The sequence below is a fragment of the Orcinus orca genome, chromosome 10 (assembly GCF_937001465.1).
Source record: "Orcinus orca chromosome 10, mOrcOrc1.1, whole genome shotgun sequence".
NCBI lineage: Eukaryota > Metazoa > Chordata > Mammalia > Artiodactyla > Delphinidae > Orcinus > Orcinus orca.
The window spans coordinates 99,824,189-99,841,335 of record NC_064568.1 but is presented as its reverse complement, the minus strand read 5'-3'; the positions used below and the strand labels follow the sequence as shown (position 1 = coordinate 99,841,335).

The 17,147-nt window shown below is 39.8% G+C and overlaps 1 long non-coding RNA gene across 2 annotated transcripts in view; it reads left to right on the top strand.

Annotated features, from left to right (window-relative positions):
• The window catches only part of LOC117197113 (uncharacterized), a 276,078-nt gene that overhangs the window by 143,049 nt on the left and 115,882 nt on the right, over positions 1-17,147 (top strand). For both annotated transcript variants that reach the window (XR_007479578.1, XR_007479577.1), the window contains exon 3: positions 11,528-11,696. This is a non-coding gene — a long non-coding RNA (uncharacterized LOC117197113). The remainder of the gene's footprint in view (positions 1-11,527; positions 11,697-17,147) is intronic.

The following is a 17,147-nucleotide window of genomic DNA, read 5'->3' as shown; positions in this document are numbered from 1 at the left end:
CTTTCTTTGTGTCATTTGCAGTGGAAGGACATCGGTCAATTCGATTTCAAAAACATAGTTCTAGAAGTTGAAGTACACAGCTTGAACATAGCTCTGTTGGTAAATGCACATGCATTCTTCTGGCGTGGAGAAATCTTGCAGGAAATATTGTTTGAGCATCAGAAATGTTGCTGTGAAATTCACATTTTAATTTCTCCTCTTTGGACGTCAGGTGGGGTAGATTTGACCATTGTCCACAGGTATTCACTCTCTCCCCACTTTGTCCTTGGGGGTAGTACAGTTCCTCTCCCTTTGGCCCTGTGACTTGTTTTGTCTCATGGGGGAGAGAGCATTCTTTCCCACCCCTTAATTTGGGTGTGTTTCACTCTGGTCAAATGGATGTTATCAGTTGTAATTTGAGCAGAAGCATAAACTGTGCTTGCCACATTGGGCTTGCACTTTTATGCTCCTACCTTTCATCCTGAGAAAAATGTGCTTTGAGTAGCTATTCCAGGAGGATGAGAGAGACAGAGGAAGCTGACCCAACCTGAAGCTGAGACCCGGACCCAACTGAGGCCGGCCTTGATCAGCTAAACTCCAGCCAGGCTGCAGATGCGTGAGCAAGAAGTATGCGCTTTTTTTTTTGTTAATGCTACTGAGATTTCAGATCTGTCAATAGGTGCGACATCAACCAGATCCTTCCTTTTACTTCTTAGTAGGGCAATGTTGGTTGTGTGTGAAACAGTCGTGTGGCACCTGGGTTTGTGCGGGCAAAAGCATCTGGTCATTCTGGCTTTATACTTGAATGCTGATGAGACACTTGGAACCCGAGCAGGGCAAGTATTCGCCTACTCAGTTCTACCTTCGGTCCACTGTGGCAGGGGAAGTACAAGAAGATCGTCTTGGTGAGTCAAGACTGAAATATGCAGAAGTAGGTGAAGGCCTTGTTCTTATAGTAACTCATAGGCGCCAGTATGGTTTCTGTAGTCATTAGAGAAGTGCATATACTATTCTACTTTTTCTCTATACTCTATACATCCATACTCTTCTTGAAGTTACCCTTGACCAATTACTTGGTTTGCACATAAGCTGTAAACAGATGTAATGTCCATTATGTGTCACTTCTGGGTAGAAGCTCTGAGTACTAGTGTTCAACTTACCTTCCTATTCCCTCTGCTATTGTAAGTGACCACTCTCCACGTGGTGGAGGATGACGCTATAGAAGCCAGGTTCAGAGTTGATAGAATTATCCATTTGCATTTGTACCCACTGAATTTTTCTCATCGTTGGTGATGTACCGTAACCTAACCTATCCTGACTCTTACAATTCCTTATATTCAAGATGATTGAAATATAGTGAAGGAGATTAGACAGAAGACTATCAAAGCAATATGAGAACAACAGCATATACATGGTTCAAAATAAATTTTATCTGAATGCTGAAAAAGAGAAATTGCTTCCGACCAAGGTGATCAGGTAAGACATAATCGAAGATGAATAAGTCGAGCAGTCGTTTGAATATGATAAGATCAGGGTAGACAAATGGTGGTGGAAGGCATTCAAGAGAGACGAAATGCAAACAGAGTTGGAGAGCCCAGGGGGTGTTTCAAAAATGGAGAGCAGACAGACAGGCTAGCATTCAGGCCTTTTAAAGCAGGGTCACTGCACAGAGCTGAGCAGGCTTTCAGTGTAGAATCTTGCGCTGCGGCCTTGAGTGTAAGGGCCAATGATAGAAAAGACCAGGTAAATAGGCCAAGGCACAGGATGAAGATCCTTGAATGTCAGACAAAGAAGTTTGATCTGTGTTCTGTGCAATGAGAGCCATCAACGTTTTACGAGTAGGGACGGTATCAGGTCAAAGTTGCAAGAGGATTGTTCTAACATGGGCTTCAAGATGAATAGGAAAGAAAAGAGAAGAAAAGAATTCCTAGAACTTTCTCTCTCCTTTGCTTTGGCTACAAGTCCCACTGCAACAATTGGAGAGTGAGATGCTAAGGGCCTGAAATAAGACTCAGGAGATGGGAGTATAAAAATGAACAGTCACTTCTAGAGGGAAACGGGTATCATGTGGTCGTTACGGGCTATATTATCTCAGGGGAACCACACTGAACCTCAGAGTCCTTATACGCAAAATGGCGATAATACCAGTACACATCTTCCAGACTTCTCCAGGGGAGTAAATAAGAAAATTCATGCATCCCAGTGCCTGTTCTGTCCAGGTATTAAGTTTTCAGTAACTAGAAGCTACTTTTATTTAAAACAATGATCACTTTGGTTTCTTCCAAGGAGTATTATGGTGGTTTTTTTTCTGTTAAGCATTCAATTTGCTGTTTCTATGTAATGCTTCTTTAGAAGAGGAAGAAAAACTTCCTCAAAATGTTAAGCTATCAAAATAAAAATGAAAACAAAATGCACTTTTCTGTTATTTCAGTATCACTCGTCCATTAGACCAGAAACACCAAGGAAGCATGACCATCAAGGCAGTTCTTTGTGCAGTTGGTAATTCCTTTTAAGGCCCTGAGGGAGGTTGGTAGGTAAGGATACTGAATAGGAAGGCAAACAAGATTAGGTCAGCACCCAACCTCCCTTTGGGGGGATTCACAGAACTGTTTTTGTTTAAATAAGCAAAGCTTTTGCAAAAGTTCGGTTTGTTTCTTACTGAATTCCAAGTTGTTTCCTTATCCTTTGGCTAATACTTTAAAAGGTAAAGCAAATATTCCAAAAAGGTAAAATACCACTTTAAATAAAAAGTGGAAAAGTTGGTTTTCAAAAGCTAGAGAAAGTCAGCAAAAATAGTAAAGCCAGGCTTCCCTGGTGGCGCAGTGGTTGAGAGTCCGCCTGCCGATGCAGGGGACACGGGTTCATGCCCCGGTCCGGGAAGATCCCACATGCCGCTGAGTGGCTGGGCCCATGAGCCATGGCCGCTGAGCCTGCGCGTCCGGAGCCTGTGCTCCGCAACGGGAGAGGCCACAACAGTGAGAGGCCCCTGTACCGCAAAAAAAAAAAAAAAAAAAAAAAAAAAAAAAAAAATAGTAAAGCCTACTTTAGCTGGATAAACTGAAAACTGGTGGGTTCTAGCAATATCTATGTGGATTTTCTCTGCCAGGACCTATCCTGGGCACTTGTATACTCACTTCATCATAATTAGTAAATAAGTTGTTATTCCATTTTTCAAATGAGGAAAGAGCAATTCAATAAATTTTTAAAAACCGAAATAAAAATGTGATTTTATTCATTCATTAAACATGGATTTATGAGCCCTTACTTTATGTCAGACATTGTTCAAAGCACTAAGCTATAACCTCCACCAAGACTCAGATCCTAATTTCCAGCGGCTCCAAGTTTAGTAGGGGAAAAACAAGTAAATAAGGAAATGATGAGTATGATGAGGGCTTTAAGAGCCAGGCTCCAGGGGAAGGCTCCTTGGGTGAGGAGACCTCAGGACTGAGTCCTGCTGTGTGACTAAGGGTTGGTGTCTGCCAAGGTGAGAGGGCAGGACATCAGCAGAAAGCTCTGTAGGTCAAGGTGGCTGCAGCACAGCATGAGGGACGGGGACTGACCGAGGCCTTGGCCATGGGCTTCCTTACAATACTATGGTATCTGGACTTGTTCTTGCTGGCTTTATCGGAATCTGGCAAATCCTTAACACTTCTTCCTCTGTTATGTTGCTCGAAGGCACTATTATTCCATATACTGTGATTACTGTCATAGTCTCTTGCTGGGTGTCCCTGCTTCTGCCACTACACCCCAAGTCTATTCTAATACTGCCAGAATATCCTGGTCAAATGTAAGTCAGATCATGTGACTCGGCTTAAAAATTTCTATGTTTTCCACTCACTTAGAAAAATTAAGTGCTCAAATGGCTTCAGTGAATCTGCTACCTTCTACCTTTCACTTTCCCACATCATTCACTCTCTGATCTCATTTCCCATTGTTCTTCCTCCTAATCACTCTGGGCCAGATGAAGAGGCTTTCTTGCTGTTCCTAGGGCACACCTATGTCCGCAGAGCACCCTCTCACCTCAGGACCTTTGCACGTGCTCATCTCTCTGCTTACAATGCTCTTCTCTCTGACCCCCTTAGGGTCTTTACTTAAATGTCACCCTCTTGGTGAGACTTCCCCAAGCCCCTTTATCTAAAGTTGTGACCCATCCTTCTACCTGTCTCAGCAATTTCCAGTTCCCTTTCATCTAGTTCACCATGTAACACACTTAGATTTTATTTATTCATCTTGTTTATTTTCTATCTCCATCCCCTAGCATATAAGTTCTGCAAAGGGAGGCATGTTTGTCTGCTCATTGCTGTACCTCCAGTGCCTGCAGCAGTGCCTGGAGTAGAATGGCTTCCCACTAAACATTCTTGACTAGATAAATGAGTGCATTTGGACACAACTGCAACAGTTACAAACGCCTTCTGAGATGAGCTTTCACGTCTGTATGAATACAGGCAAAGAGGAAACATTGGGCTCTGGGCATCACTGTCATTGGGCTCTGTGTGATAGGGTGAGCCTAAAAATTAACCATAGATACAGAGTGATACTAAATGTTATAACCTAGGGAGCCTGCAGGCAGAACCCAGGCAGCTCAGGTCTAAAACTGCTACTCTGAAAGTCAGAAATGGGAGTAAAATACTAATATCATAATCCATATGGGTAAGAGGTTTTAATAAATAGAGAATGCCAAGCACATGTTAGGCTCTTTGTTCTTGGTAGTTTCTTTGCTTCCTTTTCCTAATAGAATACAAGTTTCATTTGAGGTCTTCTTAAAGCCTTATCAATAAAACCCCATGACCCTTCTCAGCGAGGCTCTGGTGCTTAATTTTTGGTTACTCTTCCTGCTTTGTAATTTAACCAATGTGGCTTAAGAAAGTCAACAATTTATTGGCTCATTTTACTCAAAAGTTTGTGGTAGGACTAGATTTAACCATAGGCTGATCCAGGAGCTCAAATGATGCCATCAGAACTCAGTTTTTCACCACCTCACAGCTTTGTCTTTCCCTTGGACTGTTTTGTCTCAGTCAGTCTTTCCTCATGGTGGCAAGATGGCTGCAGCAGCACAAGCCCAGCTACCTTCAAGTCTGCATCAAAGAGGAAGCAACTTTTCCAGTAGCATCATTAATCCTGAGAGTCACTCTTATTTGACCAGCTTGAGTAACTTACAACCATGATTTGGGTCTAGGGAAAATTAACATGGTGGTTGGTTCACCCATGGGTCAATACTCAGATCCTATGAGCTGATGATGAGTTAGATGGCAAATAAAAATCAGTGTTTGTGCCAGAACATCAGCAGGATATGAGGCCAAACAGCGTACTTCCTGTTTTCTTCTAGAACTTTCTGTAGATCATTTTCTTTAGGTATCTTAGCAAACAGTTCTCTTGGATTTTATATGAAAACTAATAAAACAATAGCACCTATGATGAAACATTTTGTCGCTTTTACACTTTTGCCTTATTTTAAGAATATGAGTCATAACATATACACATCAAAAATTACCAAACAGATCATTTTAGGGTTATTCCTTCATGGGAATTTAAGTTTTATCTTAATGGAAATTTCTCCGATGATGATAATAGATAACATTGCTATACGGCTTACTTTGTGCCAGGCACTTTTTCAAATCACTCTTCCTCTCACCCCGCCCTGCCCCCGAAATATATATTTTTAAAATTCCTTTGATTCTCACAATAGCCCTAAAATAAGTATACGGGTTCTTTTTCCTCATCGTTTTTTCATGAGGAAAGTCTTTGTTTACAGATCTTTTTCTTTCTTGATAAAGGGGCAAAACTCTTCAAGGAAATTAAGAATCGCAGAGAAATCATAGGATATATTAAGGGCTGTAATAGACCCTCTTTCAGGGTCACCTTAGCTATATAAGCTCAGATCTCCTATATCTACCCACACCCTTGATGATTCCCCAGAAGTGCCCGGACACCCTGTAGCTTGTAGATAAACACTTGGTGGGGAAAGTAGGTCTGTATATCATTTAATCCACCATTTGCAAAAATATTGAGGTCAGTGCTTTCTGGGCATATGAATTTTTCTTTGGGAATGTGAACTAAAATACTGGGAAAAATATGTAGCAAAACAATGAAAACACCAAACATTAGTAAGCCATTCAACAAACTGACAGTACTTCTTCTTCTTTTTTTTTTTTTTTGGCAGTGTACTATTTCCTGATTTGTCAGCACTCTCTCCATGATATAAAATCAAGAAAAGAAGTTAGAGTTTTAGGAATAATCCCAAACTGTAGAAGCCAGTGAGTGAGAGAATTCTATGAGCCTCGATGGCTATCTTTACCAGTAGCCAATCCAGGGACCTGTGCTATTCACACAAAAGAAACGTATTTTGCATAACTTGACTTCCAAGCGGTGATTAGCCCTTGCAGGCTGTTTGTTTTTCCAAGTGGTCCTGCTGATTAGAGGCTCTGAGTGCGATCTGTGGTGCTTGATAACCTAGCCACCTTGGCTTTCTGCTACATTAAACTCCTTTGATCTGCTTTAAACGGGTGCACTGACGCCTGTAGACTTTCTCTGCCTTCAGAAGCCGCATCTCTTTGCCAAGAATTTGCCTCTTACAGGTCATCAAGAAGTATATGATATGTGTTGGCAATGTGAACATCCGAATGCAATTCTTGAGATGACAGATTCTCAGTAGAATGTCACATTTTACCTGATTTTGTGGTTGAATTTTTGAATAATTTAGGGAGTATTTAATGAAAGTAATACATCATCACCATCTTCACGCAATTGGTACAGCACTCCCCAGATTCTATTTCAAGGCATACCAGTCCCATTTGGTGCCCTGTTTTGGAGAGTAGGGTGGAGTAGAAAAAAATGCCAGGGTAGAACTTGTTTGAGAAATGTGTGCAGATTCAAAATTTCCATGAGCCTGTTAACTTCTGAAGCATCATTCAGCATCCCTGAAAGTTACCGTTTGTCCACAGAATCCCTTTTTTTTTCATGCCACAGCCTTTATCATTCCTTGGGACTTAATTTCCGTAGAGCACACTTTGTAAAATACTAATTTTACAAATGCTTATATGAGCCACATGCAGGTTCTGTTTGCGGGATGCTCATCTCTACTTCATTGCAGGGCACGGGGAGTCAGTGTTCCTAAAAAGTCAGTAAAAATCTTGGTCTTTGATCTTATTTTTCCTTGCTCTGAGCCAGGGGTTGGAAAACTTTTTCTGTAAAGGGCAACATAGGAAATGTTTTTGGCTTCGTGGACCATACGGTCTCTGTCACCATTACTCAGTTCTGTCCTTGTAGCATAAAGGCAGCTGCAAACAATATGGAGAATAAATGAATATGATTGAAATTGGGATTTCGCATAATTTCTGTATATCAAGAAATTTTCTTCTTCTTTCCAGCCAATTAAAGATATAAAAACCATTCTTCGATCACAGGCTGTGCAAAAACAGCCAGAGGGTTGGATTTGGCCTGTGGACCGCAGTGAGCTGAACCCTCCTGCTCTAAACCGCAATTGGTAAATAGGGTGGTGCCCATGTCCCTTTTCACATGCGCCAGGTGGGCCTCTGGTCTAACCTTCTCTCATGTACTTTTTGGAAAACTTGAGAGAAGACAAATCTAGTAAATCTACCCATCCCTCCATATGGAGTTAAGTCATAGCAGGTCAATTACACTTTTCCTTCACAGTTTGTTTCATACTGATGTCTTTCTACCCTGAACCCTTAGCACAACACATGTCTGGGCCACACCAACAGCACTTTGCCTCTGATGCTCTGTAATGCTCTTTCCTTTGCTGCACACATTTTAAAGAATGAAGGCTTTGTAGTGTGGAGAATTTTTTAAAGCCTTTTTGGGGCAGAAGTCTTTTCTACATTACTTTCTAGTACCCCTTCTGAACCCAAGTAGCACACGGTTGTGTATCATCTACTGAGCAATCAATCAATACATGTTATAGGAAAACAGACAATATATAAATCATACAAGAATGGATGGGTATTGCACCTGTGTGTTTAGAGTTAACATTTGATTGTCTGCATATACAGTGTGGCAAATTGAAATTTAAGAGAGGTAGGAATAACAACATTATTATTGTATTTGGAGTCGTATGGTTTATTCTCAGGTGTACATCTGATGAAGAGGGTAATTGGCTTGTCACTTCATTGTTTCTTCCTCTGTTCATTCATTCATTCATAAATGCTTACTGAGCTCCTGTACTGCAGGTCCCAACATTGCAGCGGATCTGAGTGTCATTCTCGTTGCTGAAACATGACACCAACTCTGGATCCAGCATCTGCTGAGTCTGTACCTGAAACATCTCTCACGTCAGTCTCCACTCTTGCCTCCACAAGGCCTTCGTTATCTCTCAGCTCAACTATTGGTCTTTCCATCTCTAGTCTTCCATGTCTTCTCTCTTGTATGCGGTTTACGGAGTGATACTTTTATCAAATAAAGTTTGTCATTAAGATATTGCTAGTTTCCCATTTGTAATTGTTTAACAATCCCCAGCACCTGCAGGATGTGAAGATTTCTCAGGATGTGTGAAGCCCCCCATGGAAAGGCCCCAGCCTCCCTCCCCAGTCTCATCTGGTATTAGTTTGCTAGAGCTGACATAACAACGTGCCAGAACTGGGTGACTTAAGCAACAGAAATCTATTGTCTCACAGTCGTGGAGTCTGGAAGTCGAAGAGCAAGGTGCAACAGGGCTGGTTCTCCCGAGGCCTCTCCTTGTCTTGCAGGCAGTCTCCTTCTGTGTCCCCACATGGTCTTTTCTCCTTCTGTGTCCCCATATGGTCCTTTCTCCTTCTGTGTCCCCACATGGTCTTTTCTCATGCGTCCCTGATGTTACTCTGTGTGTCCTAATCTCCTCTTCTTCTAAGGACACCAGTCAGAGTGGATTAGGGTCATCCTAACAGCCTCATCTAAACTATTACCTCTTTTAAAACCCTATGTCTAAATACAGTCACAGTCTGAGGTAGCAGGGGTTAGGGCTTCCATGTATGAATTTGGGCACACAGTTCAGCTCACAACTCTTCTCTTATTTTCACCCTCCTCCCTGACAATCATCATCTATACCTGACATTTCCTGTACCACATCAAAGAGTTCCACGTCTCAACTTTCTTCAGTCAGTTTCCTTTGTATAAGCGACCTTTTTTCCTATCCTAGACTTTTTTTGTCTAATGAACATTGATGATACTTGAAGATTAAATTTAGACCAATCCTTTCATTATTGTCTTTCCTGACCTGCTGGTATCTATGGAGACTTTCACTGATACTACCTCTGACAGGTACTGTACTAATGTGGGTGTGTCTGTGCCCTGAACCTAAACTGTAAACCCATGGTGCATATTTCATTACTGCTCAGTGAAGTTTTGTTGGATGAATGACTTACAAAATCTTTGCTGACCTTTTTAATTTTAATTGGTCCAACAAATTGTTAGATATAAAGCAACAGAAATGCTACAGAGTCCCTGGATTACAAAAGTAATATTTGTAACCACGATGAACTTAGAAATATAAATTAAAGCCAAGGACATCCTCAAAGGTAACATTATAGGTACTGCATAGAAGTGGACCCAAATCAAACCAGGAAACTTTTACTTTTAACTATTATTCTCCTAGTTTCATTTATAAGAGAATAATTTAAGTTTTAATTTTTTAATCACTTAAAAATTTTCTGGAGTCTCCTTTCCTTTTTTTTTTTTTTTTTCCCCTCACAAATAAAAAGAGCTAGTTTTTCCCTAAGGAAGGTTTATTCTGACAGTGTACTTACTCAGATAGCAGATAGTTATTCCTATTTTATATTAGACTTTTACTTGGTTCCTCAGGACTTATAATTAGAACTTTCTTTGGGGGAAAAATGTTTTGAGACATAAAACTTCCAAGACAAAGCTGTACCCACTTTCTACTGAAATACATAGCAACTTCTAGAAGCTGAATGATAGGTGGGAGTTGAACGAATTTTTATAAAATTCTCAAATATTTAGCAATGGTAGAAAAAGTATTTAAATACTACTTTGGACACTTTCTTTTATTGATGTTAGACAAGCAAAAAAATCTAAAATCTAAAAATAGATCTAGATCCATGTGAGAGAGTTTCTTAGACATATCACTCCAGTTGTTCTGTGGTATTTTATTTTTTAAAAGGTTAAAAAATACTATTTTGTATAAACCATAAATTATAGCTCATTATCAACTATAGCCTAGAGCAAACTCTAAACAAGGATGAAGAACTAATGCAATTAAGAGGACAGAAAGCTGCTACCTGCTCATATGACTGTAGATGTTATCCATGTTTCTTTGGAAAATTCTCCAGTCATGTCATTAAAAATCGCAATGTTACACGTATACCTGATAGCTTTGTTCCTTGTTTAGGTTTTTATTAATTAGGAGATCCATCGATTTATTCCTTCAATCATTCAACCCACAATTCCTAAGAGTTTGCTTTGTGCTGGATATTCTACCACAGTAACTACATGATGCCTTAATTGGATTCAGTTATTATCTTTTTTCATGATAAGGTTTCACAGGAAAACTCTTATTAACACATCTGGTGAGGGCCTTTCCACTTGAAAAAAATGTCAAACATTTAACCTGACTGCAAATGTATCACCAAAGTGCTTGGCTTCTGGCATAAAACAGGAACTATGTATAAACACATCATAAAAATAGATAAAACAGGAGCAGAGAGCCCAGAAGGGTAAAGTTGTCTTTTAGATACAGTCATGGTGACAACCCAAGCAGTGCCCAAAAGGGCTAGAGAATAAAGCAAACTGAACTTCAGTCAACAGACATTTATTGAACTCCAGTTCTGCATTGGGCACTGTGATAGTTGCTTTTGGGGATACAAATATGAGTGAAACATCATTTCTGCCCTTAAGGATGCATTAAGTGCTAGAAGAGAGATACAGCAACAGTAAATAGCAGGGAAGGCTTCATGCAAAGGGTGGGACTTGAACTCTTCTTGTGAGATTAGATAAGCTTTGAGAAGCAGAGAGTAGAGGAAAGAACAAAGTAAATAACAAATTAGAAAAGTCATGAAGAAGACAATGGCAGTGTGTAGTGTTCAGTGTTGGACCAGAGAAGCACACCCGCTAGGAGTGGTAGCCGGGTGAGCAGTCGATCTGGGGCTGTGGCTTCAGTGCCCGGTGCTGGAGCCTGAAACCCACAGGCAGGCAGTCAGGAAGAAAAGATGGGTGTGCACTGGGGAGGAGCTTGGACAAACTGGGACTCCTCAGGCTGAGCTGGGTTCCACAAGGAACAATGGGAACCCCAAAGTGCTGGAAATGAACACAAGGCAGAGAAAAGAATTAGATTAAAAGAGGAAGTTGTATCAAGTTGCTTCTTTCCTATTTTATGTGGGAATTAATTTTTACCATTAAAAAATGGAGAAACCCATTCTTCATTTTTGCTCGATAACTTACGAATTCTAGGTAATGCAAAGCCTTTTACATACAGGTATAGAATGATCTGGTCTTGAGTACCTGAAAATAGTATGTTGAAACAAATAGAACAGGTAATAAGTGAAATGGTTAATTTTTGGTGGTGAAGGACCTCTTGGAACTTTTTGTTTTCTCTTCCTAGAAATACACATGCATTTGGGTAGTGTCATGCTTTGGAAGACACCCTGAAGTATAGGCAAGAAGATCCCTTGCTTGAAAGATTAGAACCACCACCGCCCCCTACAACAACAAAACCAACAAAACCCAAGGAAAGCGAGTTTTGTGGCAATAACAGCACAAGCCCAAGTCAAGTAAGCAAGCACGGAGTTATTTTTTAAGGAACACAAATTAAGTGCTCAACTTGTTTGTCCTTTCGTTTTGAATTATGCTGCTTGCAAAGAAAAAAGTTTGAAAGCACTAATAGAACACCATCAAAACTAAAACCAGAACTAAACAATTAAATTGGCAGTACCTATTCTTAATTCATCTTCACAGTTGGGTCACCAGTTTTTATGCATCTTACCATCTGGCATTTTGTCTCCAGACACAAAAACTATGTTTCAGGCAGCTCTGAACCTCAGAGGCAATGTGATAAAGAAGGTAATTTGGAAGGCTGTGTGAATGTGACCACCCAAAAGAAGGGATTGAATCAGGGTCAAAGATGAAATTGGAAAGGGGTTGACCGTGTGTAGAAAAGACGTGCTGAATTCAAAGTTGGTTTTACTACTGTTCCTGTTTGAAGCAGGAATTAAATCCAGTAACTCTAGAGCAGTGATCATAATTCTGGGTCACTGTTTTCTATCCATTTTAGAATTCAGTTGTGCTATTTCCAAGAGCCCAGCAAAAGAGAATGAGAGTCTGACTCTAAATCTCGGAGTCCTGTGATAGGCTAAAATAACTACTAAGGCCTCGTGCTCAAACAGCCCTTTATGAAGTGATTTCACATAAAAGATCTTTTTTGATATAACTCTTATATGGCATATCTTCCATTTTATGGACAGTGTGAGTTTTTTGATGTGTAAGATGAGCTGAAATAGGAAAAGTGACAGAAAATTTACTGACCTATGGAATGATGTTCCACAATGGGGTATTCTTTATAATTATGCTGGCTGAATAGCACCATCCGAAGTCCTTAAATCATCAGCAAGGCCATTGTTACTATAGAGGATAAGAGTTATGAACCTGTGACTCTTTAAATTTTCCTGCTTGACAAAAGTGATCTACCTCTCTAGCCAGCCTGTCTTGATGATCCATGACAGTGCTACCCTGGTGCCAGATGGATGTGATGGAGGGCTCCTAAAAGGATGTTGGTAGGAGGAAAGTGTTGCTTACATAGAGCAAGAATCTTGGGAGATTTAAAGGTGGGAAGATGTTAGTTTGAGTCATTAGTAACAGAATGCAGCTGAATGTACTTTTACATGGTTAGTATTACTATTTTGTTTTCTGTAACTTATGACTAAGATTTTTTTAAAGATTTTGAACATGATATTAGTTTCTTTATAGAATGGGCTACCTTTTAATATTGGATCATGTGAATAGGTCATTGTCCTAATCTACTTCCATTGAGAACCACAAATAGACACTAAGATAACAACTGTTCAGCGGTGACAAAAGAGTTATTTATTTACTCTTCCTCCCTGATCTAATCAACCACAAATCTAGTCATTTCTGACTATTCTGGAGATCACTTCTTGCCCGTAGCTGGTACTCAGTCAAAATGGTCCAAAGTGTGGCCAGATTAGCTACATTATTTAAACCAAATCTCTCTCCACTGCCTACTAGGTTTCTCATCCTTAGTGCTCTATGAGTCCATCAAAATTAGGATGACCAGAAGAGAAACCATTATCTTCCCCCTGAAAACTGTGCTTTCTTTCTAAAACTGTTCCTTCTACCTGTGAATGGTGCTATCATCCACTGAAACGTCCAAGGTAGCAACTTCGGAGTCATTCTATACCTCATCAATCACCCTGTCTGGTCAAATCACAAATGTGTTTCAAATCCAACCTCCCTGATGTATTCCCGGTCCAGGCCCTAGGATTCTAGGCTAGTCCAAGCCCTCTTTATTTATTGCCTGGATCGTTACTGCATTTCTCTAAGTAGTTTTATTTTTCAATAATCTCTCACTTTTTTGGATCCCATGGTTGCCAATTACCTTCTGTTCGTTTTAGTGGGATATTTTGTGGGGAACGGTTGTGGTATAAAATGATTTTCTGCTTCCCTATTGAAACTAGGATGGCTTATGAAAAAATGGCCCTTCACAAACTAGCCCATGAGGCGGGTTCAGAGAAATGGAGCAATGATCATGGGGGTAAAGTGTGGACAAGGGGGAAGGGAACTCAGGTGTTGGTAAAACAAGGGAGGCTGCTAATGATACGTATTAATAATGTGAAACAAGGTATCTAAATTGAGGTTGGAATCTAGAAGAACCTGGGTTTGTCTTAATCAGGTAATGTAGCTGGGTAGTGAGCCTGGCATACAGAGAACGGAGAAAGAGGGTGCTGTGTAGAGTGAGGCTGGATGCAGCAGGATCCTTTCGCATGACTCTCACGTGCCTTCTCCTCCAGTCACTCTCACACGTACATCCTTTGGTTTAGCCACACACCTTCTTAATGTAACTTGAGGCCACCGTGTATCCACCATTGATCAGACAGTAGAGAAAACCCTCGGACTATGAAGATGAATGACACAAGGCTGCACTTCTGTTATTTACTAAGGTATTTTGAACGTATCAGAAGCATAAAAGCTTAATACTTTTATAGATTTCTTACTGTTTGTAACCTTCATCAATATAAAATTACCCTGCTTACTCAATTCAATGTTTTTCCTAACAGAACAAATTCTTATTAATTTGTCCACTTATTCACTCAACAATTATTTCCTGAATTGTGATTACATTCCAGATACTTGATAGTTGTTGAGAACAGATCTATAAACAAACATGCTGTCCCTGCTGTCACGTAGTTATTACTGCAAATAAAACTGATATCAGTATTTTTACCCTGAGTTTTTTGAGGGGGGCGGATAGGGGAGAGGGAGTTGCACTCTAGAGCTTCGTGTATACTATTTTCTAATGATATTTTACTTCTTAAATGTTTCTTATGAAGAATAAAATATTATATTATTATTTTACTGATTTCTGGGAGTCTTTGCCTTGTAAAGGGGGAATTTAGATCTTTTATGTTTATTTTTCTCTTATGCGTGGTCTACTTTAGTCATGCTTTTATTTTAGTGATTAATTTCTCTTGTCTTTTATTTTTCACAACAATTTGAAAGATAGTCACTCCTTTTTTTTATTCTGTCAGTTGATTTTTTAATCTTTTCCAGAAGAACTTTTATTGATGTAACTGTCAAGTAAAGGAAAAACTAACAACTTTTAACTCTCCTTTTGAGAAGGTGAAAAATTCAGTGCTTTTATTTTCCTTTTTCCTCTTAATTTGTGTCTCATTCAATGTAACCTAGAGCCTGGTGAGTGTGTATGTGTCTGTGTGTGTGTGTGTGTGTGTGTGTGTAAAATTAGTCTTAAATGTAGTGTTTACAAGACCAAAATAAGTATTCAGTCTTAGGCAATTACCTTAACAAATCCTCTCCTTATTATCCTAGGAATAGCCTTTATTTTTTGAATGACAGAGAACATTTTTTTTTTTTTTTTTTTTGCTGTACACGGGCCTCTCACTGTTGTGGCCTCTCCCATTGCGGAGCACAGGCTCCGGACGCCGCAGGCTCAGCGGCCATGGCTCACGGGCCCAGCCGCTCCGCGGCATGTGGGATCTTCCCAGACCAGGGCACGAACCCGTGTCCCCTGCATCGGCAGGCGGACCCTCAACCACTGCGCCACCAGGGAAGCCCGAGAACATTTTATTTAATTAAATGATGGCTTTTTACAAATTACTCTTTTGTAAGTGCTACTCTTTTAGTAGGACAAGGATGTTTTTATTTACTTTTGAGGATCAGAAAATCAAATGTGTACATTGTATGTATGGATTTATTTATCTTTAATGAAAACTGCTGTATCGTGGACTGTCATCAATAGGGAATAATAATAGCCATTGTTATCTACAATAGTCATTTAAAATTGGGAGTGAGCCAACAATGGCTTAATATGAATTACTTTAGAATATGGCTTTCGAAACCCTAGTAATACAAAGGAAATCATACCATGAGGAATTAGAAATCTTAAATCCAGTTCAAAGTTAAGGTGTGAATGAGAGGGTCCAGACAGGTTCAAAAGTTCAAAGCAAGTATTCAGTCTTAGGGCAACTTGGGGCACCAGATGTCTCCCTTGTCATCCCAGAAGCTTTAACATTAGCAAGTGGTGTATATGGCAGCTTTCACCCCGGAGTATTTTAAAGACTTGGAGTGGCCTTAGAGATCATCTTGTCTGAGAAATTCACTGTGCATGTTAGGAAATGCAGGTCCAGGGTGGTCGAGCTCATCAGCAGTGGAAGCTGTACCAGAGGCTGCATTGTCTGGTAGCAGATCCAGGCTTCTTTCCATTGCTTCCAACTGCCTCTCATCTCAGTCATAAGTTTATGATTAAACAGCAAATGTTAGAGATTTTATTTAAAAAGTAGATCGGTTCAGTGTGGATCAACTAGTATAAATCTCTCTGACATTTCTTGTATTAATAAACTAGTCTGATAAATTTAGTCTCCTTTCCTAACATAAAAACCATTTTTGACTTATTGAAAGTATTCACGATTTCCTAGAGGAGCCCACAGTATCATGCATCCCAAGCGGTCCACAATATTTGAGCAATCTGTTTTTTCATATAAACAAATACATACAAGTTGTCATCTCAGTGACAACTTTTCTCCATGAACATAATTCTTCTTTGGCCTCAATTTGATACATGGGGGCATTAAGTTTTCAACAACTACATTTCATTTCCCTTCTATGGAGTAAGAATACTGCACATTAGCTTTAAACCTCAAAAGCATTCATGGAAAGGCATTTTAACCTACAGTAGCAGCATCTTCAGATAGCCATACAGCTTTTACTCTCCCCCTATAAGATAAATAATTAAATCTTCCAACTGGCTAAGGCGTAACAGTGGTACTAAACAGTGCTACTAAAACAAATGGATACATATAATGATCTGGTCTTTCTTTTCTGAAAATCCAAGGCATGTTATCTGATAAAAAGTCCCTTCCCAAAAGAGAATAGGGAAATCTATGTATACCTTTATCATATGAAAATCCTCTTAAAAAACATAGCTCTTTTAAAGGATTCTTTGCTATTGGCTCTCAGCCAATGATTACTATAGTAATTTGAAGAGAAACACTATATACAGTAAATATACTAATTACTATAGTAATTTGAAGAGTAATTTGAAGGTGTCAAGATGATTTTTCTGTTTTTTCAAGGATGCCTAGATGAACTATTACACATCATGAGAGTAATTACTGGTATCCCTCAATAGAAGGCAATTCAATGAGTAGAATTTTGTGAAACAACTTGATTGGTACATAATGGATTCAATTACACCTCTTAAATTGTTCAGAAATACACCTGTGGCTCTATAAATTAATAATGAAGTGAGCCAGCTCTGACTTGGGGAGCTCCCATAACAAAGGGCAGGCCAGCTGTCAGGAAGGGAACCAGGGTAGTGGGCGAATCCCCGGACCCTTTGGGAATCCACGTCCAAGGAGCCGAACAGCAGAACTCAGAAGGGAGAGTGGAATCCTTAAAGAGCTACCAGCAGAGAAATGAAAGCTGGAAGGTCTTTTTTTTTAATGAGCTACAAGAAAGTAAATCCCATGAGC